Below are 9173 nucleotides of genomic sequence, written 5' to 3'. Positions count from 1 at the left end.
TATACTGTTTCTATAACAGAAGGAAAGCTAAAATTGAGAATACAAAATGATATTGTACCTATGAAGTCTCTGCTTAACTAAAAGAAGATGCTGACATCAAAGTGTTAGGCTTTACTTTTTAGTCTGAGTATTTTGAGGCCCCCAGATCATGTAGGATAAATGACATAGCTGCATCAGGGGATGCGTGGGATGCTGTTCCTCTTTCATAGACTCTAAGATGAAATGAAGTTATTGGTGCATATGATTTACTAGGACTTTTTATTTTCAGAAATTTTGTCAAGCATCAATTTAAAGAACATTTTTTCTACAGTGGCAACATCAGCTATTTCACCTAATTAACAGTAATTTCTTTAGGAATATACTGTTATTCTATTCATTTTTAATGAATTCATTCATTCTTATTGTTTAATTGTGCAAGGAACCTAAGTGCCACACAATTATGGAGGATCACAAGATGCTGGAACTTCATTGAAAATTAACATTGCAAATGGAAAATACAACAGTAAAGCTGTGATGACTGTTCAAGAAATTTTGGAAGTAAGAATCATTAATGCCTCAATAAAGAGTTCTTTAAATGGTACACAGAGCACAAAGACATTCTCATTCTCTAATGAGATTATGACTTTTTAAGAATGATCTTAATGATCTTCTGGAATTAATTTTCAGTAAGAGCAATATTGAGATCCTCAATTCCCAATTCTTGCTTTGATCCAGTCTGCTTGGCAAAGCTTGAGCTAAGTTGCTGAAAGCCCACACTGTTTCCAAAGCTTGTAAGCCGTGCTTTTAGATGATTAAAAATAGATAGCATGGTGAAATATTGATAGGAACTTTGGGCTCACAAGTAGAATTATTTTCCCCATGTGCACTCTTCTACTTTCTTATGGAAGATTTTCCAGTTATCAAGTTTCCTCAGAGAAAGTAGATTTGTGAAAGAGAACGATTGGAGAATGCTTTTCATCTACACGTATCTTTCACTGGTGAAATTAATTGATCCTCAAACCATGTGCTAAGTTTTTTTTTAATCAAAATATTGCTGTAGTTCTCTATATTGGAAGTGTACTTCTGTTGTATAAGTTAAAAATCATGCTTATTGGATGGGAAATTAGCAAAGTAGATTTGTTAAAGTTTCTCATTTTTCCAAGTTTTGATAACCATCTTCAAGTCAGCAAAAAGCATTTCCAGCAAGATTGCTGTCAGGAGGCCCAGGATGCCCCATGGCTTTTGGAGTTGATGCTTCCAGAGCAACCTTTCTCCAGCTGTGTGTTGAGTTCACTTGGGAATTTAGGAGGGAAGTTTGGACAGAACCTGGCCCCAAACTTTCTTTTCCTTATTGAGGTTTGTTCTTCCATATCATTGTAACTCTAGTTGTTCCACTTTGATCTGTGCTAATGTGAGGCTCTCAAATAGCATTTCATGTGAAAATGTTTAAAAGTGAGAGTGTAGGATAAGACTATACTTTCAGGGATATTTCTATAGTTTGTGAATGTGTAGGATGAATATTGTCACCTGGTACAGGTGACATAGGCAGCAGAAATTTGTTATTGACATCATTAGATAATGAATTTTGTCAATAATTAGTGCAAATTTTTTTCAAAATAAAATTCACACAGTGTGCACCATTATATTCTTAATGCTAAATTGTGTGAGAGAATCAAGTTTTATGATCCAGCAAGTCAAACTGCAGACCAAAATATGACAGGGCCATGAGAAGTTCTGGTTTGATGTGGTTGTGACTTTCCTAATGCACAGCTTTATCACTGTAGAATTAGTGAAGATAACCAAGGTATTAGCTGTTTGATTTAACTATGCTAGTAGTTAAGATGTTTAGTATTCATATGAAATATTGATATTAACTGTTATTTATACAGTTTCTTAAACATAAATTAGGTATATTGGATTAGTATCAGATAATTTTTTTCTCATTTCCTCTTTGTTTTCCTTCCATCAGTCATTTGACAAACATGCATGAAATTCCTTTTTATCTGTTTATGTAGGTGATACCTAGCATATAACTTAAAAAAAACATACTAGGTATCAATTCAAAGTTTAAAACATAAATTACATATAATGTATGAGTAGATTAATTGACACATAAACAGAAGCAAAAATACAATCTTTTTGGGGAATTCCCTAACTTAATGTTATGTTACTTCATTTCTGAACCATAAGGGTCTAAGAATTACAGAAAAAATCATACTGCTGTCATTGCAGCTAACTTTAATTGACTGCTGTTACTAGGAAGTGAGTTAAGAAGTTTACATGCATGTCCTCATTCAATGTTCACAACAACTCCGTGGGACACATATGTAACAGTCCTTACTTCACCAATGAAGAAATGGGAGTAAAGATAGTTATATACCTTCTCTTACAAGGCTGACTGTATCTGACACTTTTCTTTATTCAGTTTATGGACATTTAGGCTGTTTCTACATCTTGTGAACAAAACTGTATTGAATGTGGTTTGCAGACATCTCTTCGAGATCCTGATCCATTAAATACACCCAGAGGTGGAATTGCTGGGTTGTATGGTGATTTTTAAGGAAATTACACACTATTTTCTACAGCAGCTGCATCATTTTGGTTCCCACCTTCAGGTCACAGGGCTCCAAGTTCTCCACATCCTTGCTAATGGTTTGTATTTATTAATTTGATAATAAGCATCCTAGCAGTAGTGAAGTGAAATCTCACATGGTTTTGATTTGCATTTCCCTGGTGTTTGGCGATGTTAAGCATCTCTTTAGACACCTTTAACTGGAGTCCTAGGCTTGAGGCCCTATTTCAGGAGTTCCAACATGTTAGTTCCGGCCACTGGCCCCAATATGCCAATTAAAGAGATGAATATGCCGGGTGCTGGTGGCTCACACCTGTAATCCTAGCTACAAGGGAAGTCAGGATTGGGAGGCCCACAGTTCCAGGCCAGCCCAGGCAAAAAATGTGCAAGACCCCATTTCAGTGGAAAAAAGCTGGGTGTGGTGGTGGCATGTGCCTGTCATCCAGCTCTGGTGGGAAGTATAAAATAAGAGGGTTGAGGTCAAGGCCCACCTGGGCAAAAAGCAAGAACCCCCATCTCCAAAATAACCAGGGCAAAATGGGTTGGGGGCATGGCTCATACAATAGAGTACTTCCTAGCAAGTGTGAAGTCCTGAGTTCAAACCCCAGTCCTGGAGAGAGAGAGAGAGAGAGAGAGAGAGAGAGAGAATATTGATAACCTTGACTTACTTTATTTTCTACATTATGTAAGGGAGTAGTGACTACTAGAATCTAGAATATGAGTAGTCTGAGACCAGGGTCTCTACTCTTAAGACTGAATAATGTTGCTTCATGTTTTGGTTAATATAGAAACTTCTTTCTCATACATTTATTTAAGTACCTTTCAGTGTCTGTGAATTATTTCTTTGATGCTCTGCTACGCTTATTTTTAGTAGAAATATGTTTTACATATGTTTAACATGATAATTGCTGCATGGTCCTTTTGTCATAAAACTTGTTCAAAAGTCTCTGCCACTTCATCTGTAAGATTTCACGTTGAAGTCAAATACTGAGCTCTGACCAAAGTTGGTTATTACAGCACAGTTTTTTTTAAAGGTTAACATTTTTAAAATTACTTTGGTAATCCTAATTTTCATTATGTTCAGAACATCTCATCCTGACTAGAGACCAACTTTTTCTTTTCAACAAAGGAAGACAAATTTTTAACAAAAGGCCTTAGAATTGCTTATTATATTTCTGAAGTGTATATGTTTTTTGGCTTTCTTTTTCCTTCCTGGATTGTTGATTCTTACAGCTTTTGGATTTTGCATGGGAATTTCTTTCTTATCATACTGCGCTCTTTCCTAGGTTCTCATACCCTCTCCTTTTGATGTTCTCTTAGGAAATAGTTCTTGATATAATATTAATCGCAAGTCTTTCTTTACTTATTGCTGGACAACCCTGGGAACCATGAGTGCTGTTTCCCTCCCCAAACTCCTTTGGAAAAGTCATTCTGATTTATTTCTCTATACTCAGTGTTAAATGAACTCTGCTTCTTTGCAGCTCTGGGACATTTGTGTCCAATCATTTTACTCTTCAGTCCTAAAATAGTGTCTCAATGCTAAATGTTTTTACAGGAAGATTTACTCGTGTAGTCTCTTTATTATTACTTTGAACATTTTAAATGCATAGCAAACACATTCACTAGAGTGAGTATTTATATGAGAAAATGGTGCAAAACTTTGATGTAGTCTGGTAAGTTAGTCTGCTTCTTTAGGTAGCTTCAGTCCTACATGCATTGCCCAGGTCCTCAGATTTCACCTCTCCACATTCATTTCTCTTTGGGCTAACATTAGTGGGGTGGCTAAAATGACATTAGCAGTGCAGAGGAGACAAAGTAGGAGATTTCCCAATTTTTCAGAATGGTTCTGAACCCTTCCTCAATTCTGATGTTGATGGTATGACTTACTAATTGGACTGGTGCCTCTATGGTACCAAACCCTGGGCAAGGTTTGCAGAGTGAGACTGGAAGTCCTACCATCACCCCAGGTGACTTGACCCCTCTCTTAGTCACTTTCACTTCACAATATGGATGCCATTGAACAAACATGCCAGCCTGTTGCCTTCTCCTTGGGAAAAAGTTAGACACTGTGGAGGCTAATTTTTTCCCAGAAGTGAAATATGAACCAAGACCATCTGCCCTTTATAAGTGCCTTCCAAATGTATGAGCAACTTTTAAAAATCATTATTTTTATGATAAGAACTGTATTTCAGCAAACTTGATTTTCTTAAATGTTTCTGAAGGACCATTATTTTGGGTAACTGACTAAATGGTTTAAGATTTATAAATAAATGTGGCCACAAAGGTCAAGTGAATTAGAGAACAAGGAAAATTATACTACTGGACAATTAAGGTTAAGGACCCTAATTGGGAAAATCCAGGTTCTTCTTTTTGTAGGGTCATATCAATACTGGAAAGCAATAGGATGTAGTGACTCTGAACCCTAAGCATTCTTGAATTAAATCCTGACTGTCTCATTTAGTAGCTGTGAGAATGTTATTTAAACTCTCCAATCTCAGCTTCTGGCCAAAAAAGGGCATCTGCCTATAGGGTGATTCAGGAGAGAGGAAAAAAGAAAAAGTAAAGAAAAGAAAGATAATATCCTACCTTAGTAATTGGTGCTTAAAAATTATCCTGTGAACTCTCCTGTTACTGAAACGCAGGATTGAAGGCTTTGTTTCTATCTTCAAAATCCACTTATGATTAAAATCTATGATAAGCTGTTACCATTAAATCCTATTATTTTATTAATATTTTTTCATACCATTCTTTCATCAGATGGAGATTATTATCAGAGCTAGGCTTGATGGTGCACACCTATAATTCTAGTACTCAGAAGGCTGAGATAGGAAGATTGTGAGTTCAAGGCCAGCCTAAGATACATAGTAAATTCCAGGCCAATGTGGGCTGGAACGACAACAACAATAAAAATAAATAAATAAATAAAATAAGACCAAACCAAAAAAAAGTTAGTGCAAACATCACATAAATCTCTGAAAGTATTTTATGTCAATATAGACATTCTCTCTCATGTATACCCATGAAAAATAATGTCTTCTTTTAGTTCAAGCCTTGCCACAATCCCAAAGTATACAAGAAGGAAATGAAAGAATGGGTTTTGAACATGTTTACTTCCTCTGTGTTCATCACCACAGTCACTGAACTGTCCACGACGGTCCCCCTTGCTGGTGCTAGTGCCATTGCTTTCAAAGTCACCTGTGTTTGTCCATTCCACCGCTCTTTAAAGTGTGCTGCGCCTGTCAGTCATGGATTAGTTTAGAACATCACATAGGTCTGTGTTTGTTCTCTTCTTTGAAACTTCATGCAGCTACAGATTGCCTTGAATGAAGAAAAGACCTCTTACTGAGCTTGCATTAGTCCTGCACGGCAGGGACTCTGTCATCCCTTCAACCTCATCACGCATTCTCGTTTGTAGCCTCACTGCTCTGTCAGCCCTGCACTGTTGCAGGACCATTTCCTGGCATGGGTATTTTACAATAGCTCTTCCCTTGTTTATTATTTTTTCTTTTTCCTCTTCCTTCATCTTTTTACCGTCCCTTTACTCTAATCTATCCTTTGGTTATCAGCCCAAATATCATTTCAGAATGACTTTATCCTGTGACCCACACAGCTGGATCAATGCTGCTTCCACTGGCTCTATTGACCTATTATTTTGGGCATTTCATACAAGTATAATTTTCATTTTCTTGGTAATCCCTTGATAACCATCTCTTATTTATTTATTTAGAAAAATTTTTAAATTGTTATGTGGGTGGAGATACATTGTAGCATTTACAAAAGTTCTTACAATGTATCAAGTATATCATACTTGAATTCACCCCCTCCACTGCTCTCCTTCACCTCCCTCCCCTGATTCCTGGAATAGTTTCAACAGGTATAATTTTTGCATTTACATACATGTGTATACATTGTTTGTACTGTATTCATTCATCCTCCTACCCCTTCTCCTGCCACCTCCCACCTGTGCCCACCCCCTACCCCCACAGAACTTGTTCTGTCCTTCTGTTATCCGATTTTGTAGAAGAAAAAACAGGAAAGATAAAAAGAGAATGCTTTTGGTAGTTTGACTGAAGATAGCCATACAGGAGTTTCCTTGTGTTATTTCCATCCACATGTGTATTACAACTCCAACTGGTTCATCTTTACCAGACCTCATCACTCCTCCCTAGTCTCCTTACCATGGAGGCCCCGGCCAGTTAAGATTTCTACATTCATTCCTGTACAGTGAGCACATCAACAACATTCAAGTTTTTCCTTTCCTTGCCTTGCCCTATCCCTCCTGTGCATGGATTCCCCTTAGTGTGAGCCATGTCGCATAAAATTGCTGTATTTGTTTTAGGTCTACAATCTGAATATGAAGGAGAACATGCGATTTTTGGCCTTCTGAGCCTGACTAACTTCATTTAAGATAATGTTCTCCAGTTCCATCCATTTACTTGCAAATGACAAAATTTCATTCTTTGTGGCTGAATAAAATTCCATTGTGTATAAATACCACATTTTATTAATCCATTCATCAGTAGTGGGGCATCTTGGCTATTTCCAGAGCTTAGCTATTATGAATAGTGCTGCAATAAACATGGGTGTGCAGGTGCCTTTGTAATAACCTGAGTCACATTCCTTCAGGTATATCCTCAGGAGTGGGATTGCCGAATTGTATGGCAGATCTATTTTTAGTTTTTTAAGGAGCTTCCATACTATTTTCCAAAATGGTTGTACTAGCCTGCGTTCACACCAGCAGTGTATGAGGGTTCCTTTTCCCCTGAATCCTCACCAACATTTGTTTTTCTAACAGGAGTGAGGTGGAATCTTAGTGTGGTTTTGATTTGCTTTTCCTTTATGACCAGAGACGGTGAGCATTTTTTCATGTGTTTTTTAGTCATTTGGACATAGTCCTTTGAAAAATTTCTGTTCAGTTCAGTTGCCCATTTCTTTATTGGGTCATTGATTTTTTGGGGGAGTTTAGTTTTTTGAGCTCCCTGTATATTCTGGTTTTTAATCCCTTGTCAGATGTATAGCTGGCAAATATTTTAACCCATTTTGAGGGCTGCCTCTTCAGTCTGGTGATTTGCTTTGTTGTGCATAAGCTTTTCAATTTCATGTAGTCCCATTTGTGATCCTTTCTCCTAGTTGTTGAGCTGCTTGAGTTCTACTGAGGAATGATTGTCTTTTGATTCTCACCTGGATTATGAGCTGCTTAAAAGTACAATCCATGTCTCCTCATCATTTCCATTTTAAACCCTGTGCCTGGCAAGACAGCAAACCACAGTCAATGGCCAGTTAGTAGCCCTCACCTTGCTAAATTCTTCATAGTATTTGACACCATCTTCTTCAAAGGATGACCCTGTATTCCAGACCAAACATTCTTCTCAGACTCACTGTTAAATTTTCCTTCCCCAAATTCTAAAATTTAAACCTCTAAAATTCAGTATTCACCCAATTCTTTTCTTTACAGTCACAACTTTAAGATCTTTATCATTTTAAAGGCTTTAAAGATAATGTACACATAGTAATAACACTCAGGGCATCACCCCATCTCCTTCCTCAACAATGAATTTGGTACCCCATTACCTTTTCCTCAACTCCTCATATACGTGTCAAAATTCACAAACCTAAACTCCAGATTTTCCAAAACTTCTGCCCCACCCTCAGTTTCACAAACCGTTCTTAAAATTTTTGGCTCCTCCCCTCTTTAAGCACATTTCCCACACAGCCATCAGCCTCCAAGAACCATATGCCAGGTCTGACCCTCTCATTCCTTTCACCTGCACCACTCATAGCTAAGTCCTCTCTTCTTAGTAACCTAAGAAATATCTTCTTTTTCCCCTTTGATTCCATCATCAAAAAATAGCTGAAGAAACATAGTTTAAACATGAAACCACATCAGGTCTCTTCTAACAGCCTTCTCAACCATTTAGAAAACCATGCTGTCATTGCTATGATATAAATGGCCCTATGGCTCCACCTTCAAAACCTGTCTTGGTGGTTTTGTTCCACCAAACTGTTTTTTTTTTTTTTTGCTGACAGCAGAATAAACATACAGATTCCAACTTTTATGGTTTTTGTACTTTCTCTTCCCTCTGTGTAAAATTATCTTCCCTCAAACACCTTAGTACCTTCTTCATTCAGGTTGCTCTTACCCACTACTTCCACAAAGAAAGCTCCTGTAACTATCCACTTAAATGCACTTTTCATGCCTTACTAATCTTGTTTTTTTTTTCTTTTTGGCCATGCTGTGGTTTGAACTCAGGACCTCATGCTTGCTAGGCAGCTTGGACCACACCCTTTGTGCTCTCATTATTTTATAGATAGAGTCTCGTATTTATGCTCAGGCCAGCCTGGGACCATGATTTTCCTACTTTCATCTCCCAAGTAGCTTGGATTATTGAGATAAAGTCTCACTAACATTTTTTTGCCTGGACTGGACTGGCCTTAAACTGTGATCCCCCTGTTTTTGCTGCCTGACCCCCTGGGATTGCAGGCATGAGCCATCATACCCAGGCCTCATGTCTTATTCTTGTAATCTCCTTTCGCTTTCATTACAGCAGGTTATGTACCTATAATAAATTATATTACATGTCTATGTATATGCATATTTTCTGTTCATTTCCCCCTTCATTAA

The sequence above is a fragment of the Castor canadensis genome, chromosome 6 (genome assembly GCF_047511655.1).
Source record: "Castor canadensis chromosome 6, mCasCan1.hap1v2, whole genome shotgun sequence".
Lineage (NCBI taxonomy): Eukaryota > Metazoa > Chordata > Mammalia > Rodentia > Castoridae > Castor > Castor canadensis.
The sequence above is the reverse complement of the archived record's forward strand: the minus strand, read 5'-3'. Positions refer to the sequence as shown.